A 13,919-nucleotide genomic window follows, 5' to 3' on the forward strand; every position below is an offset into this window, starting at 1 on the left:
TTTTAAATTCGGTACTTTGAACTCAATGAAATGAAAACACCAAATGTCAAAATGTGCAGGATGCTGCTAAAACAGAATTAGAGATTAATTTGTAGCCTTAAATATCTATTACTAAGAAAAAAATCTTCTCAAAGCAATGACCTAGGCTTCCATCTTAAGAAATTAGAATGAATAGCAGCAATGGCCTCAGTCATCAAACTGTGGAAAGAGCCAAGGTGTCCTTCAACAGATGAATGGATAAAGAAGATATGGTCCGTGTATACAATGGAGTATTATTATGCCTCCATCAGAAAGGATAAATACCCAACTTTTGTATCAATATGGATGGCACTGCAGATTATGTTGAGTGAAATAAGTCAAGCAGAGAGAGCCAATTATCATATGGTTTCACTTACTTGTGGAGCATAAGGAAAACACGGAGGACATTGGGAGATAGAGAAGTGAATGGAGGGAAATCAGAGGGGGAGATGAACCATGAGAGACTGTGAACTCTGAGAAACAAACTGAGGGTTTTGGAAGGGAAAATGTTGGGGAGATGGGTGAGACTGGTGGTGGGTATTAAGGAGGGCATGTAGTGCATGGAGCACTGTCTGTGGTGCATAAACAATGAATTTTGGGACACTGAAAAAAATTTTAATTTAATTAAAAAAAAGAAATTAGAATGAAAGCAAATAAAACTAAAGTCAGCAATAAAGGAAATAATAAAGTCTACAGTGGAAATGAGTGAAATAGAAAATAGAAAAACAATAGCAAATGATAGGAAAAAAATTCCAAAAACAAATCAAAAATTAAAAATGACTTCTTGGGGCACCTGGGTGGCTTAATGGGTTAAAGCCTCTGCCTTTGGCTCAGGTCACGATCCCAGGATCCTGGGATCGAGCCCCGCATCGGGCTCTCTGCTCAGCGGGAAGCCTGCTTCTCTTCCTCTCTCTGCCTGCCTCTCTGCCTATTTGTGATCTCTGTCTGTCAAATAAATAAATTTAAAAAAAGATAGTTTAAAAAAAAATGACTTCTTTAGGGCACCTGGGTGGCTCAGTTGGTTAAGCATCTGCCTTTGGCTCAGATCATGATCCCGGAGTCCAGGGATCAAGTCCCGCATCGGGCTCCCAGTTCCAGGGGGCGTCCGCTTCTCCCTCTGACCTTCTCCCTGCTCATGCTCTCTCTCACTCTCTCTCTCAAATAAATAAATAAAATCTTAAAAAATAAAGGCTTATTTAAGGATATCAATAAAATTGATTAGATTACATATAATGGGGAATGGAGAAGATACATATTACCAATATTACAATGACAGATGTGACCAATACAGATGTTATGTATATAAAAAATATCAATGGAATATTACATACAACTCTATGCCAGTAAATCCACCTACTTAGGTGAAATAGAAAAACTATTTGAAAGACAATAAACACCAACATTCATAAAAGAAGATGCAGATAACCTGTATAGCATTGTATTTATTAAAGAAATTGAGTTGTAGTGAGAAAACTTCCCACAAAGAAAACTCCAGGCTAAGTTGTTTTGATAGCGAATTACACCCAGTATTTAAGAAAGAAAGAACACAATTTTGCAAAAATTCTTCCATAAACTTGAAGATCACATCCCAAATCATTCAATGAGATCAGCATTCTTCTGATACCAAAACCAGACCAAAAAATTAGAAGAAAAACAAGCTAGAGACTTCTATCTTCCATGAAAATAAATTCCCAAAACAATTTTTTAAAGATTTATTTATTTTACAGAGAGAATGTGTGAGCGATATGAGTGGTGCAAGCAGGGAAGAATTGTGGGGGGTGGTTTGCAGGGAGGGGAGAAGGACAAGCAGTTTCTACTGAGCTCAGGGGTCCACATTGGACATAATAATATTGTAGTGCACCCCCAGGTGGCCTGGCAGATCAAACACAAGATTGTCGAGAAACTGGGGTGAAGTATCCCTTTTTGATGCTTATTCTTTCTTCTAGTTCTTTTCTTCTTTTTTTCCTTCCTTCCTTCGTTCCTTCCTTCCTTTCTCCTTTTCAGACGACTGAACTACCATCTTGGCTGTTTCCACAGCTCCATTCATTAGCAAATCCACCAGTACAAGCATTGTGAGTTCAGGCTGGTTTCACCACGAGAAATCTTTCATTTCATTTTCTCTGGAACATTCACATCTCAACCTTGGGTCTATATTTTAAACGGTCCTTGTTAATTGGAGTAAATGAGAAAGCAAGCATTATACCAGACATTAAAGAAGATGGTAAAGAAACTAAATAAATATTAGTTTTACTTGCTTCTATGCCTCAAAAAGTCTCATCACAATCTCTTCTGTCACTATATTATGAGCTAAAGGAGAAAAGAGAAAAAAAATTGCATTAGCACTCACTTTGCTTTTGCTTCAGATTTTCCATGTCTAGGAAGAGATACCAATGTCTTTGAGCAAGATAGAAATAATTTTGTAGAGTGAAATCAGGAGTCCAGCTAACAGACTTAAAAGATATGAACGAGTTTATTCAGAGTATATTGAGTACAGAAGCACTATATATATATATATATATATATATATATATATATATATAAAATTTATCTCTTGTAGAACTTAACAACTACCCTCTTAGTTTCTATTATTTGAATTTAACAAATAAAAGAAAGGAGAACTAGGGACTCAAAGAAAAAACCCCAAGTGAGAGCATGGCAATGCTGAAATTTGAAATTTCAAGTCTGACTCCCCAAACTCTTATTAGTATGTTTGGTTTTATGAGGTATGTTGCTTTTAGATTCAAATTTCTTAGCTGCAAAAAGGAAGTGAATGGTGGTCATTCACTTCCTTCTCCATTACTTACGGGGCTGTTCTATGCTAAACATGTCCTATGGTTAAAATAGTGAGCGAAACATAGAAATGACACGTAACCTAATAGAAAGACAAGGGATGTTCGGATGAGAAAAGAACAGGGATCCCTGAAAAACTTACTTTGAGCTCACAACTCAAGGGTAAGAGGAACTCTCTCCTTACAAGGAGCAGGGAGAGAATGGGCAGGACTCCCTTGGGAAGTGCTGACAGAGGAAAACAGTGGGAACAGACCCGGGGGATGAGAGGATCATGGCTTTTTCAAGGGCCCAAGTGTTGTCGATGGAGCTGGACGGAGAGTAGGGGGATAGATTTCCATGACGGACTCCTCCTAACCAGTGCGGTTGTTCTGTGGTTAAAAGTCAAAGACAGACAAGGCCAGCCAGTGGAAAGTGCTTTATACATTAGAAATCACTATATGACTGTGAGGATTTGTGGGAGTTTCGTTGGTTTCCTGTGTTAAAAGTCTATAACATCCCCCCCCCCCCAAACCATTCTTAAAGTCTTAGCATAGAGTGCAATCTTTTCATGGCATGAAATTGGGGGTTTACGGAGAAGCTTCTGTTTCCTCATGGACAGAGTTGGAAACAATTTTCAACAGAAGTTAGCTTAACTCCTGGGGTGAAAATGTGCTTCCGTGCATTAAATATGCAGCCCATGGCTGTTTCTAAAGAAGCCATCCTCTGACTGACAATATGCATTCATAGTCTGATTCATCATACGTGTGTGCTCTTCTTAGCTGAAGACAGGAAGAGCCAGAGAAACCCAGGATGTCTCCCAGGACAGAGAACAGAGGAAGATTTTCCTCACTGCAAAACAGAGGAAGAAGGGGAGGGAAACCTGTCAGTGGATGACTGATGGGTTGGTAGCTGGGTGGTCTTGTGGTGAACTATAACCAATTCCCGTGTGGGTATCCTGCCTACCTTCCTTCCGTATTTGATCCCTAAGGAGAACTGGACCACTCCCTCTCTCCATAGCATGCGGTGGGGATGGGGACCCAGCTCCTTCCTCATCAAAACTATTTTCTTTCACTCAGGACACCCGAGAACAATTGCCTTCTGGATCCAAGTTCCACATGGGTGTGGAAAATCTCTTAAGACCCCTGACTTGATGGCACGGCTGGTTTAGGAGTCCACTGTCAGGTACTACTTGAAATATTTAATGTTTCTTGGAAAGGTGTTATCTCGATTAACCCGGCTCTCCACGAAAGGCAACCCTGGGCCAGGAGACATGCGTCAGTGAGGGACCACCCTCCCCCCCCCCGCCCCCTTCCCTCTCCCCCCAATCCCTCCACTATAGTTCGTTAGTCACCAGGTAGGCAATTTATCAAACGCTCAGGACCTCAGCATCCAGATCTGGGAGATGTTCAACTAGAAAATTCCCTTCCAAGGATAGACATAAATTCCTTATTTTGATTGTTTAACTGCAAGCTTAAATGAAAAATGAAACAAGGTCCTTAAATAATATAATAAGTGAGGCTTTGCTTTTGTAATGAAAAACAACAACAAAAACAAAAACAAAAACTCACCCAGGTCCTAGCAGAGACAACCTGGCTTCTGGAGAAGAGGGTGGGGGAAGCAAAAACAGGAACAGACAGGAGTGAAAGCCACGAAGCCTGGGTTCTAGAACTCAGCCACTAAGGAACTGTGTGCTTTTTCAGGCTCTGGTTTGGGGCCTGAGATCGAGTTTCCTCAGCTGAGAAGTAATACCCCACAATAAGGACCATATAAAGACAATAACACAGATACGCGTCTGTAGCATTTGACATTCTGTAATTCTCATCTGCAATCTCAGTTCCTTCGCGCACCACCTTTTAATGAGGATGGATAGAAGCCAGTAGGATTTCTCCTGGGTCACAAAGTCCCAAAGTCCTGATGTGGCACAAACATACCCTAAGGCAGGCTCCAGGGCTGTGACTTTCCTGTGGAAATTGCCAGACAGATGGAGAAGTCTCTTAGTATAATAGCACACGAAGCTGTTCGCTCTGCCCATAAGGAGTGAAGGTTAGGACATGAGGGAGGAACACAGTTAAAACCAGAGGCCCTGGGTGGTGAGGCTGAGTCCTGGCGCCCGTGGGTCGCCATACTGCACAACTGGCCCTCTGGTCTTCCTCCTCCACCCCACCCACCAGCACCCACGTCCACCTGTGATATGCCTTCCTCCCTGGCTTCACAACCCACCTCATCCATTTCATCTTCTCTGTATTTTTCTCCCATGTTATATTACTGCTACTTCCAAGCCCCTTGTTAGAAAGAGGTGATCAGGGGTGCGTGGCTGGCTCAGCTGGTTAAGTGCCGGACTCCTGATTTAGCCTCAGGCCATGATCTCAGCCTCATGGGATTGAGTCCTGCGCTGGGCTCTGTGCTACAGGGGAAGCCTGCTTAAGAATCTCTCCCTCAATCTCTGTCCCACACCACTGCATGTTCTTTCTTTAAAAAAAAAAAAAAAGGAAAAGAAAAGAAAAAAGGTGGTCAGAGAAGAAGGGGAACCACAGTCATTGTAAGTAACATGGTTTGAACCTAAGCTTAGCTTGTAGACCACTAACTCTACTCAGTGCACCGATATCCATTGGACAGTGCTTGGAGGACAGAAAGAAAAAGGCTATTATAAGTTCTTTGATACTGGAATTAAGTTGCTGAAATTAGGGGTCATGCAATATAATTTTTAACATTTCAGATATCATAAGGTCATTGAAAAGGCTTCATAATTATAGAGGAGTGCAACTGCAGAGCTGTACCGATGAAACTGGCAATTTTGCATTTTTGCTATGTATCAGATTAGACAAAATCTTCATTCATTCATTCATTCATTCACTTAGCAGCCCTGCGTAGATCATATTCAATGTGTCAGGTAATGTGCTGGGGGTCTTAGGACCAAAGACATTGGCTTTGCTTTAGGGGAGAACAGACGTGCTAAGTAGTCATCACACATGCCACTACTCCTTTCATGCTTGTGGCAGACCTCATGTGTCATTGCCAGCACACTTACCCTCAGAAGCCATCTCAGCAATAGTGCAACTGATTCCAGTTTTCAGAGTTAGCTTAAGTGGTCAACACTTTGGTCTAGTGTCACTGCAGAAATACTCACAAATGTATGACTGTGCGTCTAAGCTACATTTAAAGTTTGCTTGACGTCCAGTTTCTGCTACACGGATATACGTACCAAGAAACCATAAGCTGCCCTACAGTCTCATACTGAGCCTTCCAGGTGGCTTTCTGCCTCAGGTACCCAGCACTCTGCAAATTGGGAAGAACATAAGTGATTTTAGGAGTTGCAAGGATATAAAAGACAAGCTTTTCACTCCTTGTACAAGGATTGTGATCTCTTTGCAGTGCGGCGTGTCTCCAGTTAGAATTTATGGTTCGCACACTCTGTGCCACTGCTCTGTTGACTGAAGAGTTTAGAACAGTGAGAAACCACTTTTGACCTCAGAGTGATGTGGAAGTAAATACCAATCACAATAAAGCAAGGATAGAGGCATGAACAAAGCTCTAGGAGAATCCAGAGGAGAATATGATTAATTCTGCCCAGGAGCATCATAAAATGGGTGAAAGCGAGGGATATCTGTACTGGCTCTTGAAGGGTCAGTGGAATGCAGGAGGCTGAGAAGATGAAAATGAGCTTTCTAATGAGAGAAAGCCTAAGGGAGACAAATACACCGAGTTTTGGAAAAGCATCGTGCAAAACAGGGCTGATAAAAAAGTTTGGGCCCAGATTATGAACAGACATGAATACCAGGTTCATGGTACTATAAATGAAAGAGTAAATATTACTCCTGACTTGTTTATTCCCATTATTTCCAGTTTGTGTATTTTCTAGGCTGGCTAAATGTGCACAAGCCAAGGAACAGTTGGTTCCTGCCACTAAATGAGCCAATACATCCACATGGGAAATCTGTTATAATGTTCCAGAAGGAAAAAGAAGAGAAGGGAGGGAGGAAGTGTGGAAGGGAGGAAGTGTGGGAGGGAGGAAGTGGGGAGAGGGAGGAAGTGGGGGAGGGAGGAAGTGTGGGAGGGAGGAAGTGGGGGAGGGAGGAAGTGGGGGAGGGAGGAAGTGGGGGAGAGGGAGGGAGGAAGGAAGGAAGAGAGGGAGGAAGTTAGGAAGGAAGAAAAGAAGGAAGGAAGGAAAGAAAGAAGGAAGGAGGAGGAAGGGAAAGAAAGAGGGAGGGAGAGAGAGACCAATCATAACTGAAAGAAAAGAAGGAAGAGGAGAAAGTAAAGAGGGAAATAAAAAGTAAGAAATCATTTGGGTCCACTGCCAACAAGAGTTAGGAAAGCTGATTTCTTAAGATAAACTGAAGTAAAACAAAATATGCTCCATATGTGGAAACTGTATACTTAGTTTGAGATAAACAAAAACATGTTTGGAGAATAGCTGCCATAATTAAAAAGAAATTAAAAGAAAGAAAGAAAAACCATCTGGGGATAGATACATATTTAAACACACACACACACACACACACAGACAAAAACACACAGTGATTTCAAAACTTGAAGACTTTTTCCTTTTTTTTTTAAGTAAACTCTCTTGTTGCAAAAGGACATTGCAACAGTCTTTACCCAAAGCACCTCATGTCCCAGGCTGGCTGTACAGGGCTACTCAGCATTGCTGAAACGTCAAAAGATCTTTCCATATCCTGTCCTTTGCTTCTGCTTTTTCTTCCCTTGCTGTGAATGCCCATCCTCCCCTTTCCCTCTGAACAACCTCAGCTTATCCGTGAGCTTATCCACCCAAATAGAATGTCATCTACTCCCAGAGGTGTGCCAGACACACAGCCGAGTTGAAAATGGCCGTTCACCTATGGATGTTATGCTTCTGTCTCAGTTTCCCGGGGCTGTCCTAACAAAGTATCACAGACTGGGCGGCCTAAAACAATAGTTTACTGTTTCATAGTTCTGGAAGCTAGAAGTCAACATCAGAGAGATAAAATCAGGTTCAGTTCTTTCTGAGGGTTCTGAGGGAGACTCTGTTCCATCCCTTTTTCCTAGGCTCTAATAATGGCTGGCAGTCCTTGGTGTTCTTTGGGCTGCAAATCCATCACTCCATTCTCTCCCCCATCTTCACATGGTGTGCTCTGTCTCTCATGGCCATCTTCTTACAAGGGCGCATCATGTGGCCCCACCCCACTCCAGTCTGACCCCATTTAACTTAACAAGTCATATCAACAACCACCTCATTGCCAAATAAAGTCATTTTCTGAGGTGTTGGGACTTGGGACTTCAACATACCTTTTTAGGGACACAATTCAACCCATAACAACATGCCTCTCATGTAGACTGGTTTCACCGAAGGAATCGGGTGTATGCAGGTCTATGTCCCCCATCCCCAGAGAAGTCATGAGAAACTCCATTTCAAAGACTGTACATACACCTTTAACCTTGTGTTTCCCAGGCTGAGCATAATAAATGTAGTAAATGGTTCAAATTGAATTCAGTATGGAAAGCTTTGGACAGAGGGGTTCTGACTAAAGCCAAAAGGAGGTTAGGAGATAATTAAGTTGAAGGGACACATGGAGCACATGGTGACCCTCTTTGTCATGACAGCTTCCAGACAGGGATTTCTTCTGCTATAAGGGGCAAGGCGGTAGAGGAGACCCTTTGCCTAGAATAACCTATGGGCTGAAAACATCTGAGAATAAAAGACCCATGTCTGACTGTAGTTCTTCTAGGTAGCTATATGGTATTGATACTGTCACTGCTCCTCTGTTTACTTCCATTTATCCTCAAAAGATGAGAATTAAACTAGAAGGGGACTAATTTTAAAACTAGAGCCAGAAGCACTCTTTTTTCAAATGAAATATTTCCCAAAGCCCCAATTTAAATAGTAGATCTATATGACTCTGTCAAAGGTCTGTGAAGACAGTAAGCCTACAGTGTCACTGACTCAGTCATCCCCAAGGATTCTCCACAGGAAGTTCTTAAGAATTCTGGAAGCATAGATTTAAAATCACTTTACAGATGGAAGGCCAGGTTTGGTTTGTAGTCATAAACATAGAAGGTCATAGAGGAAAAGGGGTCTGGGGTATGGAGAAGAAGGAAGAGAAGGGGGAGGGGGAGGAAGAGGAAGAAGAGGAGGAAGAGAAGGTGGGAGAAAGGGGAGGGTAAAGGGAGGAGAGGGGGAGGGGATGGATGAAAAAGCCTATTAGAAAATAAAAGTTGCTAGGAAGGAGATGGCAAAGAAAGATAGAGATCTTGGACAAATCTTTCTGTGGCCATAGACAAGTATTTCAAAGTGGTCTCCCAATTTTATCTTTGCCCTCATGTAGTCAATTCTACAAAGAGTTGACCATTTTCACAAGGACATTGTTGGGTTTAACCATATCATAACTATATGATCACAAAGGTACCATAGTCTGAAGGACAGCCAGAGAATGTGGAAGACTCCATGCAGCTTTCAACTAATGCATCAGAAAGATCATCATACTCAAGGTCTCAATATCTGAAAAACAACTTTATCATAAGTACTGTTCAGCACATTTTGCTCCAGCAGTCATGAATTGGTTATATTTCCCAGGTACACATTTTGTTGCAGGTGTCTCTTCCTCAGTGAATGTTGGTCCTTCCTTCTGACATGCCCGTCTCTACCTTCACCCCCATCCTTCCTTCCAGATGTAACTTAAACTTAACATTTTCCAGAAAACCTCTGAACACCTAGGTCCAATCAACCTTTCCCTTCTCCACGTTATGCCTCTTCTGTAGTTTGTATGAAATGATACAGTTATACCATCACACAGAATTGTAAGCTCTTTCAACAGCAGCTAATTTTCAAATAATGAGCTCTTTTGGAGCTCTTTATTTGTGTTTTCTCCCTCATTCTTGTTCACTGTGCCTGGCACAGGATAGGTGTTATAAATGTTTGTTGAATTCACTAATGAGTCGGGGAGTTTATTTCAAACTGTTTTGAAGTTTTGGGGTAATCTTGCAAAAGCATCAAGATGAGAGTAGACAAAATTTGAATATCAGTATTCAAATTAACTTGTAGAAGAGAAATGAAATACTGTAGTCAAATCTCTAGTGGCTTTGTATTCCTGATTCAACCCAGTCATGAAGAGGGAACACACAAAATGGACATTCTTTTTTTTTTCCAAACACCTTGGAAATTAGCCCAAGAGCCAAATGTTTTATTTTAATGGTATGTTTCTTCTCCCACACCACAACTAGTAAACATTTCAGATCACACATACACACAATGTTTGTTTGTATTTACTATAATTCCCTATGCAACTCCAGATGCTTGGACAATTTAGGCATCTAATACATGTTTGATGAATTAAGGAATAAAGGAAAGAATACTTGAATAAAATGAGCTAAGATTCTGACATCCATTAGCAAGCTGTTACCAGTTTTCATCTTCCTAGTTGGAATGGAGTCCATCCATTTCGAGAGAGAGAGAATGGAAAATGTGCTCCAAATAACCGGTCTGTTCAATGATTTTGAATCAATACTTAAAATATAATCACCTTTAAAACATTTGGTATACCAGGAGGTTCTCACTCCAGGCCTGTCCCAACATTGCCTTGTGAGATTAACTTTTTGGCCAATAAGATTGAGCTTGGTCCCTCCTACATTAATATAATATATTCTGACTTCATGATACCGGAGTTTCTTCAGGTCTGATGTAGTCCAATAAGACTCTGACATGATTATACAGGAGGTTGGATAGACAGTAGGTGTACATCCCAGGCAGACTTCTACTTTGTTGTCTTTGTTAGGCAGACGTCATCTCAAAGCCTTAATTTAAAGAAATAAGTTTTTGTGTTTTTAATTTTCAGGGAAAGCTGTTGGGGGTGGAGGAGTCATCCTCTGTGCCTCAGGCAATGTGCCTCTGGCTCCATACTTCTGTCCCTCTCTAGATTTAAAAGTCTGCTAGTAAGTGGAGAACTTCTTCTTAGAAGAAAGCTTCATTCAGCATTATTTGAAAGAAGCATGTCTCTTGGTGTAGGAGGGCTAAACGCTCTCACTCAACACTTCAAGTGGTTTATCAAATGTTTCTTCCAACATTTATTTATTTCCCTGATTGGTGTCAGGGTGGCAGGCCATGTCTGAACATACATTCATACAGCAGCTTATAACTCACCGTGCCTTTGTCTGCATTGTCTTCAGAGAAGCTCACAAGTCTTTGAAGGGCTGGTCAGACTGATTTCTGTTCATTCTTTAGCTAGGGAAATTGAGGCTTAGAACTTTCAAGATTTAGGGAAAGATCAGGGCACCTGGGTGGCTCAGATAGTGAAGAATCTGCCTTCCCCTCAGATCATGATCCCAGGGTCCTGGGATGGCGCCCCATGTTGGGCTCCCAGCTCAGCGGGGAGCCTGCTTCTCCCTTTCCCTCTGCCTTTCCCCCTGCTTGTATTCTCTCTGTCTGTCTTTCTCAAATGAAGAAATAAAATCTTAAAAAAAAAAAAAAAGATTTAGGAAAGGATACATAATGAAAATGGGAGGGATTGTGCCTTGAACCTGTTTGATTTCTAGGTCAAGTCTACTTGATTTCACCACAGCGCTCTAATGAGCATTTACGAAATGGTTTTGATGGCTCGTGCATTCTTTCCTTCAACATATTTATGGAGGATCTATTACTTGTAAGTATTGTCCCTGGTGTTGGTATTATAATAGTAACAAGTCATTGTTCTTTCCCTCATTGAGTTTGTGGCGGGGAGGAAAAAGAGGCATTTGCAATACTTACTAACTCCAAAATGCAAGCAAACAAACACAGTCTCTAACTGGAAGGAATCATTTTGACTTTTGCCTCTGCTAGGACAAGCAAAAAAAGATGACCTTCCTCTATGACCTGCAGTCTGCTACTAAGTTGTACTTTTTTTTTTTTCTAATTCAGTGACCAACTGGAGAAAATGTAACACATTAGCTGTAACCTCACTGGACTGCCATCAAGTACAAATTAACCACATAGTAAATAAGTGTCAGGGCCTGGAAGTAAATCATTTTACAAGAAAACATTGACTTTTCTGCCTGGAAACTTTCATTTTTATAGGACTTTCAGTAACAGAAGAACAGGATGCTTCTGGAGTACCAAAAGTAAGGAAATCTGGATGCTTACCCAAAAATGCACCCCCTGCAATGACTCTTTTTCAAGGCAGCTACTGATAAAAGATCATGCCTGCTTGATCAGTGTTGCGTGGGGTTTCCTACACTTCTTTTCAACAGCTCTGGCTTCTCTCCTGTTGATAATTCTTAAACCAGTGCAGAAACTACTTGCAATCCTTGTAAATATGTGGGGGCATCAGGAATGGTGGTGAGCACTTCCTCTGAAGGAAAAGGAACTATTTAATGAGAGGGTAAGGAAGGGAAAAAAAAATTAAAATTATTCTTTGGGTTGAGTAGTTGTGGTTTGGTATTTGCGGTGTTTTATTTTACTCCCCTGGAAGTGAGTCCAACTCAGGAAGGAGCAAGCTACTCTGATTGGCAAAAGTACTTTTCAGACTTCTGTCAGTGTAAGGATCTATTTAGAAACTGTCCCTGCTCCCCTTCCCCCAGGGGATTTACTTGGAGACAAGTCCCAGAAACCAGCTTCAGATAACAAAGCCCAGATACAAAGGTGGGTCAGGCCAGGTGGAGACATCCGATCAGTGGGGGGGTGGGGGGGGCATACTGTCTTCCCGGTTACCAAGGAGTATGGGCCCCGCCCTTTGGGAGCCTTTTGGGCGCCAATCCCAATCAAAGTGTAATAGGCTAGTTCAAATGTCTACTAGGGTAAATTGTAATTCAATTGGTCACCTAGCATCACTGCGAATTTTCCTGTGTGTGTCACAACCTCATTGGCCACCTGTGCGTGGCCAGGCCTGACCGCATGGCCTTTGCCCTTAAAAGCTAGTCTGTGAAACAGAGAAGGGTCGCCCTCCCTTGTAAGAGGTGCGTCCCTGAACGTTTGGTTAGATTCTTGATGCTTGGCGCGAAATAAAGCTTTGCTTGACCTTCGCTTTGTATCAGTGTCGCTCCTTTAATCACGGACCCATTATTGGGGCATAACAGTCAGAACTGGAATATGAAACATGAATGGAAGAATTTTTAAGTGATATGCTAAGTGAGAAAGATGCCCAAGAGAAGACTTAAAAGAAGTGGATTATCATCTCTTTGAACACAAAGAAATATACTCCGGGGGTCTCTCAGAGCCCCTGGGTTACTCCAGTGGTTGATTCCTCAGATACAAATACTTCTGTGATGCCCATTTTAGGGTATATGTTACCAAGGGGAGCACTGCCTTTCTGATTCCAAATGGACAAGGGTTCATCTTCACTGGGGTTTTGACTAGTGTAACTGACGTTCATCAACCTGCCTCTTTCTTCTGGGTTAAGAACTAGTGCATGTGGCTCCTGGGCACACTGTGGAAAAAGCTAGCTGCCTTGATTTACTAGAAGTCTTGGGTCTGATTTTTCTCACAGTGATTTGGGCTTGGCACTTGGGGGACAGTAATGACAGTCTCGATTGCAGGAATGTATCTTTGATGGACCATATAGTAGGACACTGGAGGCTAAAGCTGATGCTATCCGACTCCAGCTTGCTGGAAAGGTCTGTGTGGGTAGAAGGGCCAGTTTCAGGGTTTGGGTGGTAGACGGGATTTGCAGAGAGCTTCCAAGTTCATCCCAAGTTGCCCAAATGGTTATCCACACACTCTGCTCATAGAACTGAAGCTTTGAATAGATTCCCATCTCAGACTCTCAAAATTAGAAAGATCTGTAGTTGCCCATTACCTTCTGGACCAGATTCGATTACTATTTGAAACCAACATGAACCATTTTCTTAAAGAATCAGAGAAAGAAGACCTAAATATCACATGGATACCTTTCCCATTCAAAAGTAGGAGTATAGTTGAGAAAATGACTGGAAGTTAAATTAAAATTTCTGAGAATCAGGAAAGAAGAGGAATGCAGCAATCTATCATTTTTATGTTCCTTTTCTTAAAAAAAAAGATGTTTGAAATGAAAACAAAAATGGATATTTGGAAGCTAAATCATGTATATTCTCATTATCTAAATCATTCTACTAGATATTTATTTTTATAAAATATCAGTTATCTTCTTTTAAAATATCTTCAACAAGGAAAATGTCACTGAATAAATTTATATTACACGTTTTTGAAA

At 41.5% G+C, this 13,919-nt stretch overlaps 1 pseudogene; it reads left to right on the plus strand.

The window, feature by feature from the left end:
* Nucleotides 1–11,593: 11,593 nt before the first annotated feature.
* LOC131827745 (metalloendopeptidase OMA1, mitochondrial-like) lies at nt 11,594–13,670 on the plus strand (annotated as a pseudogene).
* Nucleotides 13,671–13,919: the final 249 nt, after the last annotated feature.

This window comes from Mustela lutreola, chromosome 3 (assembly GCF_030435805.1).
Source record: "Mustela lutreola isolate mMusLut2 chromosome 3, mMusLut2.pri, whole genome shotgun sequence".
In the NCBI taxonomy this organism is placed as follows: Eukaryota; Metazoa; Chordata; class Mammalia; order Carnivora; family Mustelidae; genus Mustela; species Mustela lutreola.